Raw genomic sequence first — 16,104 nt, forward strand, 5'->3', positions numbered from 1 at the left:
AGCCCACGAGCCAGACTTTGGTCACCCCTGTTGTAAGGGAATGCAAACTATTGCGAGGAAATCGAAAACTATTGGGAGGGAATACAGTTGATTTTAATGGGGATGGGGGTTTATTTTCCATCCCCACTGGCAAATAGCATAAACCTCACGAGAATTAACATCTCAAGCCATTTTGCTTCTGAAGTAAACCTATCTTGTTTAAAGATATTTTTTCTACAAAATAAGACAAAAACACTAATTAAGAACATGAGCTTTTGCAGTGTGGCCAGATAATGGCACACCGATCCAGCTGTCTGGATGAAATCCCAGTTTCCACTCATTTCTTCTTTTCTCACCTTTTCTGGTTACTCTTTCTCCACCATTTTCAATTGTACTGAGCTGTGGCTCATTTATGCTTGCTGTTGAGGTTGCCGTTTTTTAGCAGCAATCCTGACGGACTGTTTGTGGCAGTGCTGTGAACCCATTGTCAGTCATCCCCAGTCCCAGTAGTAGGCAGGGTTACAGGTGTCTCCGAAACACTCCACATGGGCACACCTAGGGCACAAGGCCAGCGGATGGCCCTACCTTGGCTGAGAGTAACAGATGGACCTCATTTCATTTGATGAACTTCAGAAAGAATTTAGCATCTGGGGACAATGATGGGGAACACAGTGGATAAGAAGCTTAGTGTGAATACTGATGTGTGTGTGGAAATAAATGGTGTGAGAGGGGAAAAACAACTTTCAATGGGGTTAAGGTCAGGATGTGGTGGCCAATTCATGTGTGAAAATTATTCCTCATACTCCATGAACCACTCTTTCACAATTTGAGTGCTAAGAATCTTGGCATTGTCGTCTTAGAATATGCACGTGCCATCAGGGAAGAAAAAAATCCATTGATGGGATAACCTGGTCATTCAGTATATTCTGACCAATTGAAGCAACCCCAGATCATAACACAGTGCAAAGTGTACAGTGGGCATTATGCATGACGGGTACATCGCTTCATGTGCTTCCCTTCTTACCCTGATTCAACCATCGCTTTGGAATAGGATACATCTGGACTCGTCAGACCTCATGACCTTTTTCCATTGCTGTCTTCCAATCTTTATGCTCCTTAGCAAATTGAATTTGTTTTTTCCGATTAGCTTCACTAACAAGTGGCTTTCTTGTGGCCACACAGCTGTTTAGTCCCAATCCTGTAAGTTCCCGTCACATTGTGCATGTGGAAATGCTCTTACTTTCACTATTAAACATAGCCGTGAGTTCTACTGTCAATATTTTATAATGTGACTTAACCTTAAGCATTTTAGTGAAGTTTGAATAATGCTTTAAAGATTTCATCAATCTCCTTAGTTGTTTTCTTTGCTTGATGCAGGCCAATAATTTGCCCCTTCTGAAACACAGTAACATATTTTCCATGACCTCGGGATACATCTTCCGACGTGGTTGTTTATACATACATTTCTGCATATACATGGTGAAATTATTTATTTTTCACATATCCCAGCTAAGCTTGGGTCAGAGTGCAGGGTCAGCCACGATACGGCACCCCTGGAGCAGATAAGTTCAAGGGCCTTGCTCAAGGGCCCAACAGTGGTGTCTTGGTGGTGTTGGGGCTTGAACCCCTGACCTTCTGGTCAGTAACTCAGAGCCTTAACCGCTGAGCCATTTATTTTTTATTTTTTATTTTCAATGCAGTGTATATATTGCATTGGGTATCATGACCTGCCATTTTTTCTAATGTAACAAAATAAATTATTGTTACATTAGTTCACTAACATCTCTTGCTCTGGTTTTTGATTGCCTCTTTTGTAAACTCATTGTACCCATTTAAATCTCATATGAGGCACTTAGTAGCTCTGCACTTATTCTGGACTTGAATGGATTCAGTGAACCATGTGGCTATTATGATGGAGGATATTTTATTTTGCTTCTTTGGTCCCAGTGTGAAAGCACAGTCCAAAGTGGAATAGACCCAGAAACAGACTCACAAGCTTCTCTAAGTCACCTCGTATTTAATTTTTTAGCCTGCTGTAGAGAACCGTGTAATTTGGTTGACGATTTCCTTCAAGCGACAGGAAATATTTTATTACATCTGTCTTCTGGCTTTCCAGTTCTAAGCATTTGAAGCATGTTTGAGAAGGGCTGGTAAAAACATTAAAGGACCATAATTGTTGGGTGTGCATCTTGTACAATTACATGCTTATCTGTGACCGAAATATTCAGAAGAGGGGGAGTAATAATGCAAGTGTCATTAAGAAGTCTTCAAAGCAATTTCCTCCATTTAGCGCTTATTTATTCTGGATGAATATTTTTGTGGCTGAACAAAACACCCTCAGTTAGAGCGAAGAAACCGGATGGAAAACATTTTCCAATATGCCAAAAATGGCTTATTTTTAAATAAAATTAAAAAGAAAAAAGGGGAATATCTTGTAAAAATCTTCAGTTGAGGCAAGCATGTGATAGTATGCACTTCACAGGCAGTGAATGGATGCTTTGCATGGCACATTTGCTTGTAGCTTGAGGGCCAGGATCTGTTTACCTGATAAATCTCACCAAAGCCTAGCAGCAAAATGTAATATTAAAATCTTAAGCATGGAATGAATCAATACAATTTTTTTTTGTAAAAAAAACATTTAATTTTAAATGAAGTCTCTTGTGTATTTAATCTTAGTTTTCTTGGTTAATGGACAATTGGACAATCCAATGTATTAAAACTAAGCGAGACACGCTCTGGGCAGGATAATGAACATAAGTTTAACTTTTTCAACATTACGTTTTTGTCAATTACAGTTTCTGCATTGGTTTAACTTGCTCCTTTTGATTTTCTCAACATTTCAGGGTGTTTCTTCAATGTATGGGCACATTTGGCCCTGCAGACTTTTATAAAATAGTGAATATACATGAATCCCAAGACAATTGAGATATTTTTGTAATTTTTCGGAACAAACCCAATGTCATTTCCACCCCCTCGTCTCTCAAATTATGTAGGCTATTTAAATTGTTAACATTCTGTGGTGGAAATTTTGAGGGAACAAACTATCTAGAGAGAATGCAAAACTTTTTACATGGGAACACAAACTACTGTGAGGGAAAGCAAAATGTATTTCGTGGGAACAACTATTGAGGGTGAACACAAATCTTATTGCGAGAGAATGTAAACCATTATGAGGGAATGCAAAACCTATTGCAAAGAACCGCAAAATGTATCGTGAGGGAATGCAAACTCTTGAGGTAATAATACAAAACTTCTTGCAAAAGAATACAAACTGTTATGAGGGAAACCAAGTTGTTGTGAGGAAACACAAAATGTATTGCAAGGGAACTCAAAACTTATTGTGAGGGAATGAAAAAATTCCGAGGGATCCTAAAACTTATTGCGAGGGAACACAAACTGTTGTGAGGGAACAAACTATTGTGAGGGAATTAAAAACTTGTAAGGGAAGGAAACGCAAAACGTACTTTTTGAGGGAAACACAGAACATAATTTATTGCAAGGAACTCCAAACTTATTGTGAGGGAATGAAAAAATTACAAGGGATCCTAAAACTTATTGTGAGGGAATTCAAAACTTATTGCGAGGGAATGCAAACTATAGTGAGGGAATGCAAAACTTATTGCTAGGAAACAAAAACTATTGCAAGGGATTACAAAACTTATTGCAAGAAACTGCAAAACTTATTGCGAGGGAGTCCAAACTGCTGTGAGAGAATGCAAAACTTATTGTAAGCAAAAAAACTATAGAGCGGGAATTCTAAACTATCGCGAGGGAACGCAAACTTACTACTGGAGGGGATCACAAAACTTATTGCGAGGAAATGCAAACTATTGTGAGGGAACGCAAAACTTACTGTAAGGGAAAATAAACTTTCAGAGGGGGAATTCAAAACATATTTCGAGGGATCACAAACCACTGGATGGGGAACACAAAAGGTATTGCGATGGAGCGTAAACTATTGTGACGGAACACAAAACTTATTGCGATAGAACATAACATACAAATGACATTGTGTATATTAAATAAACACAAATAAATAAATAATAAAAAAAAATTGTTATCTGATAAAATTATAGCTTGAGAGGAAATTAATCTTGATTTGTATTTGTTTACCTCTCATAAATTGTATCACATCTCATATTTCATTTCAAGCATACACTTCAATGACTGTATTGTCTCATTGTTCACCAATGCACAAAGTATTAATGACAACATAAACAAACAGACACACATGCAACACGGCCGCATGCGACTCTCTCCCTCTCGAACTGGTGCCTCCGGTTCATCTTATTCCCCCTACCGGCTGATGAGCCCCATTCAGGTCCTCACGGCCCGGCCCTGATCATACCTCATCACAAGGATCAAAGCCAGTTTCTTCAAAATTGCTCCGCAAAGCTTTTGAAAATCCCCAACGTATTCATTCAACACTTTCCCCTACTCGACTTCACCCATTATAATCATTGCATTTCTAGGAACACTGAAGGAGGTTGTGATCCCATTTTATGATCTCTGAAAAACAGTTTTATGTGAACAGAACTGAAATGCAGAGCAAAAGGTAGTTTTCAATGCACTCATCAAACATTAGCACATTTAGCTTGTTTTTTTATTTGAGGCAAGGCCATTTGCACAAGTATAGAAACGTCAGTAAATGAATTGCATCACTGATGCACATTTTTAATTTTAAACTATGTAATGTTTTTGATGTTAACATATTTTCTCCTTTTCCAGTTTAATAGTGGATATTAAACTGGTAAATTTAAGTATGTGATAAGAAAATGATTAAAAATGTAAACACCATTGGGGGAATTCCCTAAGAACGTATCACACTAGCTGAAACCGTGTTTATTTGCACATGTTGCCTGTGCTCTTTTAGCACCCAATTAATAAAAAAGATTATGAAAAAAGGCAACAATGCCAACAAATCATGAATTTAAGGGCATCTCAGGCAAAACATTAGTTAGAATTGGACATCATTTTTAAGATGATCTATGTGATCACTAGGTGGTATTGTTTTGAAACTGCTCAAGTACATTTAGATTATGGTGTAGACTATGCCTACCAAGTTTTGTTTTGATTCAACCATCCATTGCAAAGAAACAGTCACATATTCTCTTTGGTTTTGGAACAGTTGGCATAACTATGCTGTAATCTTGAAAAATTACCACCTAGGACTACCACCTTTTTTTCGATTATTTTTGTGTGGCTTTGTTTGAAGACCGTATGGAGCCAGATGTAATATTGGAGGAGTAGCATACAAGTAGTTTTGATCAAATTCAAAATAGGGAAAACATAATATGGCTGACCCAGACAAATGACAAATAAATAAAGAATAAGAAGATACCAAAGGAATGACTTTAGGCTCAATTTAGGCCCAAGTTATTGATGTAATAATAGCATACACTGTATTGTGCAAAAGTTTTAGACATTTGTGAAAAATGTTGCATAGTGAGGATGTCTTCTAACATAATGACATAAATAGATTTAATTTATCAATTAACATCATACAAAGTCCAGTAAACATAATAAAAGCTAATTCGGTGTGACCACTTTTGCCTTTAAAACAGCACCAATTCTTCTAGGAACACCTTGACACAGTTTTTCTTGGTTGTTGGCAGATAGGACGTTCCAAGCTTCTTGGAGAGAATCTATCTGTTAAGGCAGTCTCATTTGCTTCTATCTCTTCATTTAATCCCAAACTGACTCGATGTTCAGTGGTGGGCTCTAGGGGGGCCATGCCATCTGTTGCAGGGCTCCCTGTTCTTCAATTATATTCTATTTGCAAAAGGAATCTGCCTAATGTGCCTAGGAGTTGTGCACAGTACTGTATATCTAACCTTTATTTATTTTGACAACAAGGTGGCACTATCCCAAAACTGCTCATATATCCTCAGAGCATGGTGCCAGGGATGCCTACCAAGTTGTGTTCCAATACACGAAAGTGCCATTAAGGTATCAAAAATTAAGTCAAAATGTCACCTGAATATCTGGACAAACTGACAGCTAGAATGTCAAAGATCTGCAAAGCTGTCATTACTACAGTGGAGAATTTTTTCATGAGAACTCTTTGAAGTAGTTTAAGAAGTTTTGAAAATAAAAATCAAACTGCAATAGTCATATTTCATATTATTAATGTCCTGACTATACATTGCGATCAGTTGAATGCCACTTTGGTGAATAGAAGTACCAATTCCCTTCCATAAGAGCAAAATCTGAACATTATTCCAAACTTTTGTCCACCAGTGTATATCCTAATATGCTTTTACATTCATGCCAAGAATCAACTGAGAGGAAAAGCCCACAAATACATTTCAGATTTAGTTTTATGATAGACCCCTCACACCCCCCTGAAACCACCTCAGTTTCATGGTGTAAGAAAATCATAGTGAAATATGTGAATTGTTTGTGTGCGGTGTGGAATATATAATAAGGTGCTATTCATCAGGACGCTCTGTGCAATGATTGTGGGAGTAGCGCTCATCGTTGACTTTATTACTGATTAATTTCCCCATCTGTCTTCCTCTGGAACCTCTGCAGAGAAAAATATCTGCTGTGTGTTTCATTATTCAGACGGGTGATTTGAGCCTGGAAAGTGACATTTCTGTCCTTGTGTGGATGAGCCATGCTGGGCCTGTCTAGCATGTCACTGCTATTGGACAGCTCACTTCTATCATGGTAAAGCAGATGTGGTCAGGCTACACAGTAGCTCTGTCCAAAATTCTAGTTAGCTGCCTTGCTGTCCACACAGACAGGCTACCTTCTGAAGGGCTGTTCAGACAGAACACATCAAAAGTGTAGCTATAAACTGCATAAATAATTTGGATTCAGTCAAACTTAAGGATTAGACAGCTACATGTTGTCTTTTCACTGCATATGGACCTTGCATCAAGCCTGACAGACATCCTTCAACCAGACTTCTTTATTTTAAGCTTCATATTGCATGATAAATAGATTTACAAATATTTTCACCATATAACTTATTCAGTGTGCTACATGCAGCAAACATATGCTCAGTGCTAAAACTCACAGCTACAGAGCACTATGCTGCTTAAAGGATAATGGTGGGTTCAATACAAAGTAAAGGTGCACTCAGTAACTTTTGTCTTTTTGTCTTCTTGGACTTACACTGACACTTGCGGCATGGATGCACCATTTCAAATCAATAGTTTTCAGTTTCAGATGCCATTGTGGAAATGTAGTATTCACAGTCAGTCAGTTTACTTTAATCAATGAGTGAAAGTGTCAAATAACAGGACAGTTACTGAGATACTAAGCGAGTAGTATTCGCCTGGTCATGTGATTCTAACACGGCAGCCCCCATGTGCAGAACCTCTTCATGCAGCTTTTATAAGGTAATTGACTGGAGTATTAATTTTAATATGAGTGGTCATGATTTCTTACATACCGTATATTGCAAAATTGCAATTCATATATTCAGGAGAAATTTGTTTTTAATGACGAATAAATTACTGATTGCACATTTAAGCTCAAAGACAGCGTTATGTTTATTACCACAAAAATAAACTTGACTTGTGCCTCTTCATTAAAAAAAGGATAAATCATAAATGTAAAAATTAGGGCTCTCGATTTAACATGTTAATTCAGTGTGATTAATTATATAAAAAAATAACGCGTACAATTTCTTTCCGCAATTATGCATGTTCCCGGACCATAATATGGAATATTCATATCAATAGAGCAATTCAAGCTTGAAGTACCACCTGTTTTCTCCAGGGGGCAGTAAGCGAAAACTTCAACTGTATAGGCAATGCCAGCTTTTACAGAGAACAAACCACACTCGCCAACAACAGACAGCACAAGATAAGAACACATTCTTGCGCTCAAACACAGCTTGATAAAGCACAAATCCGAACGCAGGTATCTCAAGTTTAGGTAACTACTTCAAAATGGTATGTTTAGAACCAAAGTGAGACGCTCTAAGAGTGTCCATCTGATGCAGGTATACATTGACACATCCTTGTGTACAGAAAAACCCTTATAAGTCTACCTCGGACAGTTTGACAAATTTAACTGCAAAATGGATTGCTGTGATCTGTAGGTCAATAAAATGGAAATAATCAATATATTGCATTCTAAAGACAATTTTTGTTTTGTCTTATCAATGCTTTACTCATCTACCACAATAATGTATTGCATTTTGATTTTCTGAATTATTTAAATAAAATAAGTATTTTATCAATAAATACTGAAGTAATGTTATTTGAGGGGCTTTCTCAGCAAATCTTTACATTTGAGATTAATTCGATGAATTAATCGGCATACCATGTAATTAATATGATTACAAATTTGACTTGATTGACAGCCCTAGTTAAAATACTCAAACATACAGCAACAAGATGTAAACAATCTGTGTGTTTTTCAAACCTTTTGATCTGAAGGTGTATGCATAAATGTTTGAAATTAGTTTTGTAGAAAAAAATATAATTGTGCCACCATATCAATTTATTGAATTACTAATCTTAAATTTTATTGAAAAAACAAAAAACGTGTTTGAAATTGATGACTTGGACCGAATAACAGAGAATAGCAGCCAATAATTGCCCAACATAGATGGGAACTCAAATACTGTTAAAAAGCATCCCAGGGTGAAACCTTCAAGAAGTTGCTTAAGAAAATGTCAAGAGTTCATGTCTGCAATTTCTAGGCAATGGGTGATTGCTTAGAAGATGCTAAAATGTAACATATTTTTTATTTATTTTGGATTTTTTTAGTCACAACATAATTCCCATAGTTCCATTTATGTTATTCCATATTTCCCCTTCTGTCGCTCTCTCCACGTTGTGTCGGAGAAGCGACACTAGGGGTCTCTCTTGAGCGCCGATATTCACCTCTGATCTTATTGAAAAGGGCCAATGGGAGTTGGCAGTCGGTATTTGCATATCCCGCCCCCGGACATACGGGTATTTAAGCGGCGCAAATACGGGAGTTCATTCAGAAAATTTCTTTGGAGCCGATGGTCTGTCTGCAGTTTGCTGCGAGTTACACGTCACTTAAACGTTCCTGTTTTCCTCTGACGATCTGCATGCTGTTGGATCTTGACGGCGCACAACAGTGGCTTTCTCCTTCTCAGTGCACGGCGTGCACTGTTGCCCCTGAGCGCTTCGACAGCGCAGACACGTACACACACACACACTGTGTATTAAAAGAGTTTTTTACTAAAAGAGTAATTTTCTCTAAAAGAGCAAACACAGCGGCGTTGAACGTCTTTTTAAGGACACGTCTTTTTCAAGATGCCTTTCCGCCCCTGTGTCGTTCCTGGATGCGGTAGAGTGCTCTCTGCTTCAGACGGCCACAGGCGCTGTCTCGTGTGTTTGGGCCGCGATCACACTGAGGCGGCGTTTGTGGATGGTTCATGTTCTCACCGCGAGAACATGACCATGACCACGTTGCGGTCGCGGCTCGCTTTCAACAGAAAGCAAGCCACCCCAGCTGCACCCCGCATTGCTCATTCTTCCCACGGGATTAAGGACGGTGCGGTTGGCGCTGGGGGGCGATTTGGGGGCGGCAGCGGGTGCAGTTTCGCCGGGTAGCCCCCCGCGAACCTCCCGTTCCCCGACACGCTCGCTGGTCTCCGTCCACACTCGCGGCGATAGCGGCTCGCCTCACGGCCCGGCTGTCTATCCTCCCGAGTCCGAAGCAGATGAGCTCGCCACTGCATCGGAGAGTGCGGTGTCTGATGCTGAGGACTCCCCTGGACTGCCGCCTTCGGGCCAGCAGGCAAAGGCTGAGGCCGACGCTCAGATGTCCGACATGCTTGCCCGGGCCGCCTTGAGCGTGGGGTTGGACTGGAACCCTCCATCCTCCCACAGCCTTCTCGGTTGGATGATTGGTTCCTGGGGGCAGCGCGCCGTTCGCGGCCTCGCATCCCCCCGGTCCCTTTCTTCCCGGAGGTGCATGATGAGCTGACGTCTACGTGGAGAGCCCCTCTCTCCGCTCGTCTAGGTGCCACCCGCTCCACTCTCTCCACCCTCGACGGCGGAGAGCGCCATGGGTACGACGTGATTCCCCAGGTTAATAGGGCAGTTGCGCACCATCTATGCCCCGGTAGCCCTACCTCCTGGCGGGGTCGCCCCGTACTCCCATCCAAGCCCTGTAGGACAACATCCTCGCTTAACGCGAAGGCCTACACTGCCCTGCAAAAGCAAAAGACCTTAACTCACTAGAGTGTGAAACTGAGAAAAATGACTTTAAAGTTTCTGTTTTGTCCAGACAAATGTATTATAGGTAGGACTCCCAAAATTTCACAACTAGTTGCTATACAGAAGAAATGTTTGTATGCAAAAAATCTTGAGCTCAAAATTGACCTTTGACCCTTGTTTGGCAGTTAATGTACTCTGCCTTTGTATCATGTGCCAAAAATCAGGAGTCATGCAAAGGCAAAAGGCCGTAACTGACACATAATCAATATTTACTTGCTGTTCACCATACTTACATCCATTATAAGAACACCTAACCAAGGTCTAGTCATCATGGTATTTGTTTTAAATTATATAGAAGACCTTTGGTTGTTCTTATTTAGTGCTATAATGATCAGGATAGTGCGGCAACACTAATACAGTTAAACAGTATAACAGATAAGTTACTTTGCAGTACAGTATGTACAGTATGAATAAATACAATACATATTTTCACAATAAAGATAATTTAATTATAATTGAATACAAAGGTATATGTATTTAAATGCAAGATATAGAGTAATAATTAATTAAACATTGGACCAATACATTAGAGATTAGAGACTGCTCATTCCAAGTTTTTTACTGCTCCAAATAAAATCTTACTGAAAGCTAATTTTTTGAGATATCAACCTAAAATTTGGAACACAACTTGTCCATAAGTATATATGACAAAGCATTCTTGAAATACAACCATTTAAGTTTGGATAGTGAGTTTCATGTCTATGCGAAAAAAGGGGGAGGGGTGACAGTTAAAAGGTTAAGGGCCACCAAACTGCTCAAGATGCTCAGTCAACGAACTTGACTTGGATTACTACTTTTTAATTCTGAGATAATATAGACAGAGTATACCGAAAAAAAGTTGGAATTACTTTTACTATTTAGGTTAGCCTACTTTGTGCGGACGTTAGCGATTACTAGCTGTAAAATCTGACGTGAACACCTGCAAGAAGGAAATATGGCTCAAACACGTATGGATTGTTGTGGATACAGCAGATGACGTGCATTGCTATGGATTATATCTTCTATGGATTATATCGGATTGCATGGAAAGGTAGGATGCCTCTGTATTTAATATTTGGTTTTCAGCATCTGATGTGAGGCAAGTGTCAGCGTCAACGTTAGCGCTAATTTACGTGACACCGATTAAATTTAGCTAGCTCCGGGCTGTCACTGACATTGACAGATCTGAACCATCGCCCTATCACATCGCTATCACAGAGTAATAATACAAACAAGCAGTCGGCAGTCTACACTTTATTTCAAAGATGTGTCGTGTGTATGTTACGCGGTTTGGTGACAATAAAGAGCGGTAATCTTTGACAGTATGACAAAGCCAGAGTACAGTAACATCACAGCGGCACCGTAACATCTCTCTTGATGCCAGGCGAAACAAAGTCAGAACACCTTAAACTCAACTTCAGCGTGCCGGAACAAAGGCTAAGAGCCGTAACAACTGATACGGCGTTCTGCTGTGGTTTCTCGTATGGTTTTGGATGTTACTGTTGTCATAGCCCTTTAATTTCTCGTTAAAACAATCAAATTGACTCACGATATTTATTCACATGATAAAGGAGGTCTTGAATACCCCAAAAATGACATTAACTCATTTTTGACCAAACATGATGTTATGGCGTTTTGCCTTTGTAGGGCAGTACACTACGGCTGGACGTGCTGCCTCCGCCCTGCATGCAATGGCCCTCCTGCAAGTCCACCAGGCCAAAGCTCTCAGAAACATGCACGGGGGTGGACCTGATCCTGATGTGCTGCAGGAACTGCGCTCAGCGACCGACCTCGCCCTGAGAGTGACGAAGGCCACAGCGCAGGCACTCGGACAGACGATGGCCACCCTAGTGGTCAAGGAACGCCATCTTTGGCTCAACCTGGTCGAGATGCATGAGGCTGACAAAAACCGCTTCCTGGACGCACCTGTCTCCCAGATTGGCCTTTTCGGTGACACCGTCGAGGACTTCGCCCAACATTTCTCCGCGGTGAAGAAGCAGACGGAGGCCATTTCGCACATCATGCCCCGCCGCAGACCTGCCGCTACGGGCCCTGCCCCGTCTGCCCGCCGAGGGCGTCCCCCTGCGAGGAAACCAGCTCCTGCTCCGCCTCAACCCGGGCCCAGCTCTCAGCCCCAGTCTATTCTATTGAGTCTATTCTCAGCACCTCAGCCTCAGGCCGCAACGAAGCCGCCCGACCGCTGCGAGGCCCCGCCGGGTACGTCCAAAATACTTGTCCCTTTGTTGCCCCTAGCGTGGCTTTCGCTTCCCAACACATCACGCTGGCTGCACCAGACCATTCGACTCGGTTACGCAATTCAGTTTGCCCGGCTCCCGCCCCCCTTCAGGGGCGTCCGCTTTTCCGCAGTACATGGCGAGCACGCCAGTTCCCTGCGCACAGAAATTGCTACCCTCTTAGCCAAGGGCGCTGTAGAGCCCGTCCCTCCAACCGAAATGAGGAAGGGTTTCTACAGCCCTTACTTCATTGTACCCAAGAAAGGCGGCGGCTTACGACCAATCCTGGACTTGCGAGTTTTCAATCGGGCCTTGTTAAAACTCCCGTTCAAAATGCTTACACAGAGAAATATTCTGGCTGGCGTTCAGCATCTAGATTGGTTCGCAGCGGTGGACCTGAAGGACGCGTACTTCCACGTCTCAATTTTGCCACGACACCGACCCTTCCTACGGTTCGCGTTCGACGGCCAGGCGTTTCAGTACAAAGTCCTCCCCTTCGGCCTGTCTCTGTCCCCTCGCGTCTTCACGAAAGTCGCAGAGGCGGCCCTTGCCCCGCTACGAGTAGCCGGCATCCGCATTCTCAACTACCTCGACGACTGGCTCATCCTAGCACACTAGAGAGTTACTATGCACACACAGAGACCACTTGGGGCTTCAGGTCAACTGGGAAAAGAGCAAGCTCACTCCGGTTCAGAGCATCTCTTTTCTCGGGTTGGAGTTAGACTCAGTCTCAATGACAGCACGTCTCACGAGCGAGCGTGCTCAGTCGGTGCTGGACTGCCTCGCTTCCTTCAAGCCAGGCACAGTGGTCCCTCTAAATCTTTTCCAGAGGCTCCTGGGGCATATGGCATCCTCCTGGCGGTCGCGCGCTGGGGTTGATGCATATGAGACCACTCCAGCACTGGCTCCAGACTCGAGTCCCGAGACAAGCATGGCACCGCGGCACGCATCGGGTAAGGATCACCCCGCCTGCCTCAAAACACTCCGACCCTGGACAGACCTCTGCTTTTTACGGGCAGGAGTGCCCCTGCAGCAGGTGTCCCGACGCGTCCTGGTCACAACCAACGCCTCCCGGTCCGGGTGGGGTGCTGTGTGCAGCGGGCACGCAGCAGCGGGCCGTTGGAAAGGGGCCCCGCTGCGTTGGCACATCAATTGCCTGGAGTTGCTGACCATCCTTCTTGCTCTCAGGAAGTTCCTCCCGTTAGTTCGGGACAAACATGTCCTCGTGAGATCGGACAGCACCATGGTGGTGGCGTACATAAATCGCCAAGGCGGCGTACGCTCCCGCCACATGTCACAACTCGCCCGCCGTCTCCTCCTATGGAGCTGCGTGCCACTCACATCCCCGGCAAGCTCAACGTCGTAGCGGATGCGCTATCACGACAACGCCTGCCCGGTGGGGAGTGGAGGCTTCACCCCCAGTCGGTCCAGCTGATTTGGGAACGGTTTGGCAAGGCCCAGGTAGACCTGTTCGCCGCCCAGGAAACCTCCCACTGCCCGCTCTGGTATGCCCTAACAGAGGCTCCCCTCGGGACAGACGCACTGGCACACAGCTGGCCCTTGGGGCTGCGCAAGTACGCATTTCCCCCAGTGAGCCTTCTTGCACCGGTGCTGTGCAAGGTCAGGGAGGACGAGGAGCAAGTCACGTTGGTGGCCCCCTACTGGCCCACTCGGACTTGGTTCTCGGAACTCAGGCTCCTCGCGACAGCTCCTCCCTGGCGAATTCCCCTGAGAAAGGACCTCCTCTCTCAGGGACGGGGCACGCTCTGGCACCCGCGCCCAGACCTCTGGAACCTCCACGTCTGGTCCCTGGACGGTGACCGTTGTGAATACCATCAACCAAGCCAGAGCCCCCTCTACCAGGCACCTTTACGCCCTAAAGTGCCGCTTGTTCGCAGATTGGTGTTCTTCCCGAGCCGAAGACCCGCAGAGATGCGTGATTAGGTCAGTGCTTCTGTTCCTACAGGAGAGGCTGGACAGGAGGCTGTCCCCGTCCACCCTCAAGGTGTATGTTGCCGCTATCGCCGCCCACCACGATCCTGTAGACGGCAAGTCTTTGGGTAAGCACGACCTGATCCTCAGGTTCCTGAGAGCGCTCGGAGGTTGAATCCCTCCCGGCCAGGCCTAGTTCCCTCCTGGGATCTCTCGGTAGTCTTGGCAGGACTCCAGAGACCTCCCTTCGAGCCGCTCGAATCAGTTGGACTCAGGGCCCTCTCTCTTAAGATGGCCCTGCTGATCGTGCTCGCCTCCATTAAGAGGGTCGGGGACCTGCAAGCGTTCTCTGTCAGCGACACTTGCCTGGAGTTCGGTCTGGCAGATACGTCTGTGATCCTAAGACCGCGACCGGGCTATGTGCCCAAGGTTCCTACCACACCATTCCGAGATCAGGTAGTGAACCTGCAAGCGCTGCCCCGGGAGGAGGCAGACCCAGCCCTTTCGTTGCTGTGTCCAGTGCGCGCCCTGCGCATTTACCTGGACCGCACACAGAGCACCAGACGCTCTGAGCAGCTCTCTGTCTGCTTTGGGGGATGGCAGAAATGGGAATGCCGTCTCCAAACAGAGGCTCGCCCACTGGGTTGTCGATGCCATCACACTGGCTTATCACACGCAGGCCGTGCTCTTACCCTTACGGGTCCGAGCTCACTCAACAAGGGGTGTTGCGTCCTCGTGGGCACTGGCCAAGGGCACCTCCCTAGCAGACATCTGTAGAGCCGCGGGTTGGGCAACACCCAACACCTTCGCGAGGTTTTACAACCTCCGCATTGAGTCGGTTGCGTCTCGTGTTTTCTCAGGTCCGAGCCCGTAGAACTCGGTAACACGTGAACCGACCGGCCGGGTGGATCGCTTGCGCTCAGCGCCCTTTTCCTGACGTCAAGTTAAAGTAGTGCGCCTTCTTCCCAGGGCGCCCCACTCCGAAGTCAGGCCCCTGGTCGATTCCTCCCCAGCCCTCCGGGTCCAGCGGTTCAGCGGAGGAACTCGCCGACCCAAGCCACTGCGGGTACCCTAATGGCCACCCCGTACTGGTATAGGGGCTCCACAGGTAAAATAAGAAGGCCTCCTGTTCGGACTCCCCTGTGTGTAATTCCACGGTTCTGTCCCTTCACGAGCGGACCCCGTGTCTCCCTTAGGCAGTTACAGCTGCCTCGGTCGCCGTGCTGTAGCAACTCCCCCTTTCAAGGCTGGATCTACCACCGCACCATACTTTCCACACGAGCCCTAAGACGGCCGTGTGACGTGTCTACCACTTTTCCTCCCCAAGAAAAAGGGCAGGTGTGGTCTCCGCGAGGGTCTGGGTAAGACCCCTTCCCTATATGCGTGTAAGGGCCCGGCCGTGATTGCTCTATGCGAGAAACATAGAGAGAAAGAGGCCCAGCCAGGCTGGCCCGTTCCCATGTTGGCAAACATCGCCTTGTTCCCCTCCCAGGGTAACTAGAAGGACTCCGATGTTCTTATGGGGCATTGGGGAAGGTTACGTGCAGCCAGGTACAGACGATGCGTGGCACTGGATGAAATCCCTGCCCGCCTCTGCATCGGCGGTCCACGTACAAGGTTCAGCGCATGGCAAGATTGGAATGGGTCCCCTAGTGTCGCTTCTCCTACACAACGTGGAGAGAGCGACAGAAGGGGAACGTTTGGTTACGTATGTAACCTCCATTCCCCGAGGGAGGGAACGACACGTTGTGTCTTTCCTCCGC

Source organism: Xyrauchen texanus, chromosome 41, assembly GCF_025860055.1.
Source record: "Xyrauchen texanus isolate HMW12.3.18 chromosome 41, RBS_HiC_50CHRs, whole genome shotgun sequence".
Lineage (NCBI taxonomy): Eukaryota > Metazoa > Chordata > Actinopteri > Cypriniformes > Catostomidae > Xyrauchen > Xyrauchen texanus.